The sequence below is a fragment of the Pelophylax lessonae genome (assembly GCF_965119305.1).
Source record: "Pelophylax lessonae genome assembly, contig: HAP1_SCAFFOLD_292, whole genome shotgun sequence".
Taxonomy (NCBI): Eukaryota; Metazoa; Chordata; class Amphibia; order Anura; family Ranidae; genus Pelophylax; species Pelophylax lessonae.
In genome coordinates, this window is record NW_028120052.1 from 211,503 (window position 1) to 222,288 (window position 10,786).

Below are 10,786 nucleotides of genomic sequence, written 5' to 3' on the forward strand. Positions count from 1 at the left end.
CCCATGATTTGTGATACAATGGAAAAAATTTTGTGCCAGTAACTGGTGAGTGACTTACAAGTCCAAAAGATGTGGAAAATAGAACCCAGTTGTCCACAGTCCCTCCAGCAGCAGGGCGATAGAGACGAATAGAACCGGGCCAGTAATTGGGGGGTCCTGTACCATCTGGTCAGTAGTTTCTGGTAGGTTTCCCAGTGGTTAATACAGTGGGATGAGGCGTATGCCGACTTAAGTGCACAGGCCCACTGGTGTAAAGAGAATTCCTTGGCGAGGTCCGACTCCCAAGCAGTCATCAGGGGGGTCTTGGACAACTGGGTTTTTTGGTGTAGGAGAGAGTAGAAGAGGGTAATGCCTTTATTACGTGAGTTTGGGTTGGTCATGTGGTTCCAAGCTTGAGAGTCTAGTTTTATGTCAGGGGGAGGGTATTTGAGCAGGAAGGACGAGATTTGGGTGTAGGAGAAGAGGGCCTTAGCTGGAAGGTGATGATTCAGGGAGAGAGTTTTGTAGGGTATTAGACCTCTGCCAGCATAAAGCTGGTCGATCCACAAGATGTCTGCTGACCTAAAGAGGGTAAGGGACAAATGAGGGATGAGGATCTCTAACGTCCGTAGAGGAAGCCTAACTTTGGTGCTGTTAGTATTCGGAGTCGAGTGGAAGAGCAGGGAACGCCATGCCAGGATGGAGGCATGTGTAGGGGGAGAAAGATTAGTGAGGTTAAGTGGCTTCCAAGCATCCGCTAGGAGCAACAGTGAGAGGTCGGACGTATAGGAACAGGACGCTTCCAGGGAGGTCCAGCATGAGAGGTCTGGGTCTGCAAACCAGTGGGGCAGTTGTGCTAGAATCGAGGCTGTGTAGTAGTCCCCAATGTCAGGCAGGCCGAGACCTCCTGCACGTCTATGTAGTGTGAGATATTTAAGGGCACATCTGGCCTTTTTACTCTGCCACAAGAAGCGTTTCATGCAAGCAGTCAATTTGTTGAGTCGGTGAGCGGAAATAGGGATGGGAAGGGTCCTGAACAGGTACAGGACTTTGGGTAATAGGAGCATTTTAAAGGTGGCGACCCTGCCCACCCACGAAAGTTCATGTCTGGCCAGGGCCGCCAGATCCTTGTTGAGCTGGAGCAGCAGGCGATCCAAATTTAAGGAGGACATTTTGGGGATGGAAGGGGCTAGGGAGATTCCTAAATATGATATGCTGTGGTCAGTCCAAATGTAGGGGAGGGAGGAGGAGAGGTGTGACTTGGCATGAGGGTTGACACCCAAATTCAGAATGATCGATTTAGAAAAGTTCACCTTGTAAAAGGACACAGCACTGAACTGTTGGAGAAGGTCATGGGCGAAGGGGAGGGACACCGTTGGGCGAGTGAGGGAGAGGATGATATCATCCGCAAAGAGGTTAATGGTGTGGGAACGTTGGTTTAATTTAAAACCTGTGATGTGTGGATGCGACCGAACAGCTTCGGCAAGTGGTTCTATGGCCAAATTGAATATAGAAGGGGATAGGGGGCAGCCCTGACGGGTACCGTTTGTAATCCTGAACAATTTGGAGAGCATACCATTAGTAAGTACTTTGGCCGAGGGGCACGAGTACAACGCTAATATAGAGGAGAGGATGAGGCCTTGGAAACCAAATTTGTGAAGGGTTGCTTTTAGATAGCCCCAGTGAACCCTGTCGAACGCCTTCTCCGCATCAATAGAGAGAAGGAGAGAAGGCGTCCGACAGGACTTGGTGTGGTGGATAAGATTGATCATCCGGGGGGTGTGGCTTGGTCCCGATCCAAGATGGCTGCTTAGCTCCGAGCTCCTGCACCTCACGGCCCGATCTTCTCTCTTTGCTGCCCAAAATCACCCCTTACCCGCTACCTAACCATGGGGAGTACGTCACGGAGCTCTTCGGCTACCCGATCCCGGTCCTCGCGGGAACCGGAGTCCCAGCCCAGCCGGAATATACCCGAAATCTTCCGCACCCAGAACAGGGATCCTCAGCGGCCTACTACCTCTCCCTCCAGCCTACCTCGTTCCCGCTCGCCGAGTAGGGCCCCCCCGAGTGTTGATGCCTCACCGCCTGAAGCGAGCGCTCCCAGACCAGTGGCTTCCCTGTCGTTTGCTGACCTGCAGCTGGTGGCCACGGATATCAAAATGGACATTAAAGCCACCTTCTCTGCGGCCATTGCGGACCTCCGGAGTGACTTTCAGGCCATGGCCATGCGTGTGGATGAGGTGGAATCTACAACTGTCCGCCATGATGCCTCACTGTGTCATGTTCAGCAGGTCACGGAATCCCACGCAGTACTCTTGAGGGATTTGAATCGCCACGTGGAGGACCTGGATAATAGGGGTCGGCGAAAGAACTTGCGGGTTCGGGGTGTCCCGGAGAGTGTAGAACACCAGAACCTTCCACAAGCTGTGGCGGCCATATGCAACGATCTGCTGGGGAGACCCCCTGAAACGCCGGTCGTCCTGGAGCGGATCCACCGTGCCTTACGCCCTCGGGGCAGGGACAATGATCCACCTAGAGACGTGGTCTGCTGCCTGGCGAACTTCCAGGTGAAGGAAGACGTTCTAAGGAATGCCAGAGTCCGACAACATCTTACATATAATGGCGCCGAAATTAAGATGTTCCAAGACCTCTCTAACATCACTTTGCAGCGACGGAGAGAACTGCGCCCCCTGCTGGAGGAGCTCCGCTCTAGAGCCATCGTCTACCGCTGGAAGTTTCCCTTCGGGCTCTCGGCCACCTCTCAGGGTCGCACCGCTCTGCTTCGGGTCCCGGAGGACCTGGAACACTTTTGCTCCATGCTGGACATCCCCTACGTCCACTTACCGGATTGGTACAGTGAATTTCGTCTCTCGCCACTTCACCGTGATGCTCCGATGGAGGGAGTGCATCCTGCAGGCAACTTCCACTTCGGCGTCGGCAGACGCAGAGCTCACCCGCCTTCTTCTCCTCCGGCTGAGGGAGCTGGCCCACCCCGCAATGGCAGTCCGATGGCTTCCCCTGACCACCGCCGAGCACGATACACGCCGTGATCTGTGCGGCGTCTTGGTGTGAGTACCTGATGTCCCCTGTGTCCGTTGCCCTGGATTCTCCTACGTTTCTCTGGCTGTAGCCTGGCTGCCTAATGTATGTTTCCATCACCCACGCACTGTGACTGCCCTTTACATAGCCTGGACACTGAGAAGCCGCTTTGATCGACGGGGCCCCCCGTCCACTTAATCCCCCCCCCCCCCTCCTGAACGCTATGCTGAGCTGTACCCCTGTTGGTCTCTTCCATGGATTCATTGCTCCCTGGGGCGTTTGTCCCCCCCCCCCGCCCTGCTTTATCTTCGACAGACGTTACATGTCGGTACTGTGGCGGTGGCCCTCCCCCCCCCCCTCCTCTGCCAGACTCTGTCACCGTTCCCTGTGCTGTGCTTAGAGGGATTAGGTATATACTGTTTTGCACGATACCCTATGCAGTCACCTCCTGGGATTTGTACTTGCCTTCTGACTTTGCTTGCCCCGCAGCCTCCTGCTTTTTTGGACTTGGAGTTTCGCCCTGGGCCACTAGCACCACATCTTTCAGCATGCCTCTGCTCATACAGCGGCCCTCTCGGATGATACTGGCTGCTGATATCGCTGACTTTCCCTGGGTGTGATGCTGGTCATGTTTGCTCCGGAAGGATTTGCTTTTTCACTGTCATTGCGGTGTCGTGCACTGAGGGCTGCGGGCTGTGTCTTGCATTGCCATGCCGGCTGGCTCCCTCTGTGTATGACCCCTATTTGACAGTCTTTTGGGTGGCACTGTTCTGTAGTGATCGAGATCTTCTGGTGGGGTTGGAGGGGTGGGGTGGGGGATGTTGGTGGGGAGGGGGGGGGGGGGGGCTGGGGGTCTCGAACTGGGCCTATTCTGTTGTTACCTTTTCATGATCCACTATGTCTCTTAACCCTCTGTCCTCCTGCCGTTCCCTTGGCGGTGTTGATGTTTCCACCGCCTGGGAATTGCCTGAGTGCAGACTAGCTCTGTGGAAGTGCCTTACTGGCTCCTTGGTGGGAAACAATTTTGTGATGTTGTGATTTTCATGCACACTAATGGTCTTATCTCTACAGGTGTTATGCTTTAAGGTTGGGGCACAGGCTTCTCTCTCCCTTGTTTTAGGGTGACATTAGGTACTCCATGGGTTTCTCCTTCCCTTCCCCCATCCCCTTTTGTCTAGACCCTGATACACGGCTCACGGTTACTTTGGGTTGGGTTATGTTGTTTTTTTGGCCAAATTTGTCCAGACTGTTGCATATTTTGCTGTGTTCTACCCCCTCCTCCGTTCTCTACCTCTGTACTCCTATATTTCGGGCTGCCCCCTCGCCCTTTCCTTATGGGACTGGGCTGTATGCCCCTGTATTTAGGCTTGTATGCCAGAACTGCTCCCCTGGTTTCCTTGCGTTTATAGGGCTCTTTTTTCAGCTTTCAGGGCCTTCCAGGTGCCTGGTGCTGACTCCCATTTTTGGATACTCTACCTTCCACACTCGCCAACGGCTGAGGTGATTTACCTCTCCCGAACTTGATCCGATATTTTTTCTCCCCTCCCTTCCCTAGTTGGGTAAGGTAGCAGGTCTACTTACACCCTCGGTTTTTGTCCCCTATCTGCTCCCCCCCCCTCCCTGCTTGTTCCCCTCCCTTACCTCTTAGCCCTTTCTCTTTCCACTCTCTTCTCCCCCCCCCCCCTCTTTTTTTTTTTTTTCCTAGGGTTTTGGCTCCTACCAGTTGCTAACATGCCACGTGCCCCTTCGTTGGGCCCCGACGCCCAAACACTGAAAATAGTTTCCTTTAACGCTAAGGGTCTTAACACCCCACAGAAGCGGTCAACGGTTCTAACATACATGCGCAGACTCAGAGCGGACGTGGTCTTTCTTCAGGAGACGCACTTTCGCTCTGATGCTATTCCCCACTGCCACAACAAGTATTATCCTACCGTTTTTCATGCTACGTCGGCAGACTCTAAGACTAAGGGGGTTTTGATTCTGATTGCCAAGTCTGTTCCTTTCACCATCTCGGCCTCTTTAGCGGACCCCTTGGGTCGCTACCTCTTTTTGACTGGATCTATTCGTGACCAGCCTCTCACTCTGGTGAATGTTTATAGTCCGAATTGCTCCCAAGTTTCTTTTTTCCGTGCTGTGGTTGCTGAACTGATTCCCTTCCAGAAGGGCACTCTCATTTTTGGGGGTGATTTCAATGTCCCTTTGGACCCTCTGTTGGACACTTCCACGGGTTCCTCTTGCCTTCCCTACAAGGCTCTGAAACAAATTAAATTGGGCCTTCAGGAATTGTCCCTGCACGATTCTTGGCGCACTATGCATGCACGTGATAAAGATTTTACTTTTTTCTCCCCGCTGCACCGGAAGTATTCCAGGATAGATTATATCTTTCTATCCCAAAAGGATTTGATTTATCTTGTGGATGCTACAATTGAACCATCTATTATCTCCGATCATAACCCGATTACGATGACACTGTCTCTGCCTATCTCTGTCCCACGGGACAGAATCTGGAGGCTGGACGCCTCCCTGCTGACGGACCCTACCCGACTGTCCGAAATCCGCTCCTGCCTAGTGGATTACTTTCGCTGTAATTCGACTCCCGATACGTCTCTGGTCACTCAGTGGGCTGCACACAAGTGTGTGGTCCGAGGTAAACTCTTGGCGCTAGCCTCTGCGCTGCGGAAGCAGAGGGAGGCGACCATCTCTGAGTACTTGTCTCAAATCTCTGCCCTGGAGAGGGCTCACAAGAAGACGCTGGCTCAGGCCACGCATGACACTCTCATGGACACTAGAGAAAAGCTTCAGTTGGAGTTAGACAGGAGGACACGCAGGAGCTTTTTGCTTTCCCAGAAGCTTTTTTTATGAGCATGGCAATAAGAGTGGCCGCCTCCTTGCGAGAGCCTTGCATGCCCGGAAAGCCAAAACGGTCGTCCACCACCTTCGCTCGGATTCTGGCTCGCGTATCTCTAACAATAGGGATATAGCTGGCGCATTTGAGAGGTTCTATTGTCAGCTATATAACTTACCACGTGAGAAATCTCCCTCCTCTACCCCTGAATCGAGAGTGCGTGCTCTCGACGACTTCCTCTCCAGGAATCTGACTCAGGGGATTTCGTCGGATTCCAGGGCTTCTCTTGAACCATCACCCTTCTTGAATGGACGTCGGCACTCAAGCAGCTTAAGCCAAACAGGAGTCCGGGCCCGGATGGCCTGTCTGCGGCTTACTATAAATCTTTTGCCGATGTTCTATCCACCCCATTTCTGGCGGCGTTTAATTCTCTTTCGGCTGATCAGCCCCTATCCCCATGTATGCTTGAAGCGCACATAGTTGTTATCCCGAAGGAGGGGAAGGACTCGACTGCTCCGTCCAATTATAGACCGATTTCTTTGTTGAACGTGGATATAAAAATCTTTGCTCGAATCATGGCTAACAGGTTGCTTCCTCTCCTCTCTAAAGGGATACATCTTGATCAAGTTGGCTTTATCCCTGGCCGGGAGGCCAGGGATAACACCATTAAAGCTATTAACCTTCACCACGTCCTTTCAATGTCTCGGCAGAGGGGGTTCCTCCTTTCCCTGGATGCCGAGAAGGCGTTTGACGGGGTGTCGTGGGACTATATGGAGGCTGCCCTTCGCGCTTGGGGGTTGGGCCCGCGCATGTTGTGCTTCCTTATGTCTCTCTACGCTAATCCGAGTGCCCGGGTCCGGGTAAACGACACCCTGTCAAATGCCTTCCCTGTCCGCAATGGAACTAGACAGGGGTGCCCTTTGTCCCCCCTACTTTTTGTTATGACATTGGAACCTTTCTTGAACAGTATTAGAAGTAATCCATCTATTCGCGGGGTCAAGTCTGCTTCCAAGGAATACAAGGTGGCCGCTTACGCAGACGATCTCTTGCTGTTTTTGACTGAACCTGTTACTACTCTGCCTTCGGTCATGCGGGAGTTTCGTCAATTTTCCTCTTTGTCTAACATGAAAATCAATTTTGCCAAATCTTTTGCACTGAATGTCTCCTTATCCCCTCAAGAGGTGCAAATGTGCAAGACCAACTTCCGCTTTGTTTGGAAGCAAGACTCCTTGACATATTTGGGCATACAGATTCCGGCTGATCTGCGTAATTTGTTCCTTCGGAACTTTCCCCCGATTCTCTCCAAAATTAAACAGGATCTCCTCGCTTGGACTCGTTTGCCTCTATCTTGGTTTGGGCGAGCTGCGGTCTTAAAAATGAATGTTCTACCCAGGCTGCTATATGTTCTCCAAACAGTTCCCGTGGCAATTCCGCGGTCCTTCTTTGGGGACTATAAACGTCTTGTGTCCGCGTTCTTATGGAATAATAAACATCCCTGTATACATTACAACCTCCTCTGCTTGCCCAAACACAAAGGAGGTATTGGTCTTCCTGACGCTCGGAATTATCACATGGCGTGTCACTTAACTAGAATCATTGATTGGAACGTTCATGAGCCGTATAAGGACTGGGTGTCCCTGGAAGGTGGCTTCACTACACTTGATTTGGCTACGTCCCCGTGGTTGAGTCCCACTCACTTGCCGCCCTCTCTTCGGCTTCACCCTTTGATCGGCCCTACTCTCCTATCTTTCCGCACAACGTGCAAAACGCATGGTGTTTCGAGGGCTCAGGGTCCGATGACCCCGCTCAAACTCAATCCTGACTTTCCCCCCGGCATGCACCAACATTACTTACTTGACCACTGGCCGCAGGCACGACTGCGCATTCACCATGTCAGCGACGGAGAGGAGGTCTTTTCGGCCTCTTCTATTGCTCAGAAAGCAAAGAAACCCCTTGTTCCACCTTGGTCCTATCTTTTGCTGGCCCACTATGTGCGAACATTCATTAGAAAGTTCCCCTGTCGGGATTCCCCGACCACGTTTGACGGGCTCTGTCAGCAGGAAGGCCCCCTCCGTAGGCTTATCTCCGTCACGCACTCTCTCCTGTTTGAGGACACGGGTCAGCTTGTTCGGACCCGCTGTGCTGCCTGGGAGAGGGAACTGGCCTGTTCGTTCTCTGAAGACGAATGGGAGCAGATCTTCTTGAAAAACCATAAATGTTCGCGGAACGTTACGACCCAAGAAAACGGTTATAAAATTGTTTCTCGGTGGTACCGCACCCCGACGCTCCTTCACAAGATTACACCTTCCATACCCTCCACTTGCTGGAGGTGTCTGGCGGACACTGGCTCTCTCCTCCATATTCTGTGGTCTTGCCCTCGATTGACGGCCTTTCTGGCGGAGGTCCACCGAATCATCAAACAGGTGACTACGGATGATCTGGACTTCTCACCGGCTCAATTCCTACTGCACCACTCCCCCTCCTCACATGCTTCCTACACAAAATCGCTTACTGTCCAGATGATCAACGCGGCGCGCCAATGCGTTCCTGTTCTGTGGAATTCAATGCAGGCACCTACGATTAAACAGTGGCTGCGTAGAATTGCTGTTATCGCGGAGATGGAGGAGCTCATCCATGTTGCCAATGACACCCCCACTAAACATCACAAGAAATGGGCATGCTGGGCTCACTTCACAACCACACCGGAATTTGCTACACTTAACGCTTAAGCTACGCTTATTTCTTTGGTGATACACCTTGGTTTGGTATCATATTTTGGGGCTACTTAGATGGTACATTGGTTTTCCGAATCGACACCCTCTTTCCCAATGTTTCTATTATTGTTGGCTATCATTACATACGAATTGGCATTAGCTCCCCCCCCCTTTTTTTTTTTTTTTTTTTCTCTCTCTCTCTCTCCTCTCTTTCTCCTGTCTCCCCCTTCCTTTCCCCGCCTTCCCCTTCCCCCTCCTTGCCCTGCCTCCCTCCTTCTTCCTCCCTGCCCCGACCTCCTTTAGGTGCTCTGACCTGTCTGGCTGGTCCACACGGCTCGCACCTTTCCTCAGCCCTTCCTGATGACCATTTTTTGTTCTTTCTTTTATTTTCTCCCTCTTTTTGATTCCCCCCTCCCTACCGTTGCTGTGCCTGGGCCGGTTGGGCCCGGAGCGCGCTCATGTGCAAGGTCATGACCCTTTTGGCTTAGAGTGCCTCACAGTGGTTCTCCTTTTCTTTTGTGTTCCTAAGCTGTACGGGTTTGTTACTGGTTTTCTTGTTCAAAAATTTTATTTAGAATAAAGGGTGAACAATCATGTGCGACAATGAGCACAACATATGGCAGTAGGTACCAACGATATGAAATCAGTAACAATGAATCATTCAACTGTTGTATAAAAATACAGAGTGGAACAAAATCGTTAATAGTAACATCGTATAACAGGGATGTAGATTAACAAGCAGGAGGAAGAGTGCAAGTTATTGGTGAGATTAAATTGTAGTGTCGTCCCCCATAAGAGACGCAAAATGACAACACAAATAAAGCCCCTTGGCACCCCATCGGGGGACAATGCCAAAGAGCCCGAGGAGTCTGGGAGACCATGATACATGGGTGGGCGGGAATAATCGAGGGCCGCCTAAAAGGCGGGAAGGGAGAAGCAGAAGGTAGAGGGGGAGGGAGAGGAAAGAGAAAAAAAAAAAAAAAAAAGGGGGGGGTAAAAAATAAAAAAGAAAAGGGGGGGAAAGGTCAAGTGAAGGGGGGGAAGACGTGGGGTGCACGTTTCCCCCAGGGGAGGGCCGGCCAGAGAACCGCAGGTTGAATAAGTATGGATTCATGGCCCAGGGTATGATCATGGGCGCAGCAAGGCGATGTCAAGACCAGGGGGCAAAAAATGAGTGATCCAAGGAGTCCACAATTTTTCAAACTTCGGGACCGTGTCTTGAAGGACAGCCTCTATTTTGGCATGGATCATGGCTTGGGTTATCCTGTGTTTAGTGGCCAGTACGCATAATGAGGGGGTTTTCCAAGCCTTAGCTATGGTCTGCTTGGAGGAGGTGGTGACATGGAGAAGAAGCTTAAATTGGCGGTGCGTCAGAGCGGCAGGTTTCAGGTTCAAGAGGGCAATGGAGGGATCAGGAGATAAAGACACGTCAAAGAGTTGTGAAAGGATCTGGAATATTGTAGACCAAAAAGATTGGACGATGGGGCAATCCCACCAAACATGCAAATGTGTGCCAGCCGCGTCACAGCCTCTGAAGCATTGCGGGGGGTAGCTGGGGAGAAATTTGTGTATTCTAGCGGGGACTAGATACCATCTAGTGAGAACCTTATAGTTCGTTTCCAGAGCGACGATATTGGGTGTGGAGGATTTAGTAGCCTGCCAGATGTGTGCCCAGTCGGCATCATCCAGAGAAAGGGAGAGATCTCTTGTCCATTTTGCGGTGTAGGTGGGAGGGGCAGAGGAAATTGGGGAGAGCAGATGGGAGTAAAGTTCCGAGATCAGGCCACGCTTGTGTGGGTCCGATTTGCAGGTTCGCTCGAAAGAGGATAGGTTGCTGGATCTCGGGTCGGAGGGAGTACATGGAGCGTAAAAGTGTTTCAGCTGTAAATATCTAAACAGTTCAGAGCGGGGAAGGTGGTGTGTTTCGCAGAGTGTGTGGAAGGGCTTGAAGGAATTGGAAGAGAAAAATTGGTGTGCCCGGAGGACACCGGCTCTAGACCAGTTAGCGAAAGCGGACGGGGAGGACCAGGCTGGGGAGAAGGATGGGTTATGAAGAAAGGAGAGCAATGGGTTGTGCGAGGATTGGAGGGAATAGCGGTTCTTGAGCCTGTCCCAGATGAGCATGCTGTGGCGGGTAATTGGGTTAGTAAGAGAACGGCGCTGAGAGGAGGGTAGCCACAAGAGATTGGCAGTGGAGAGGGGGTCGCAG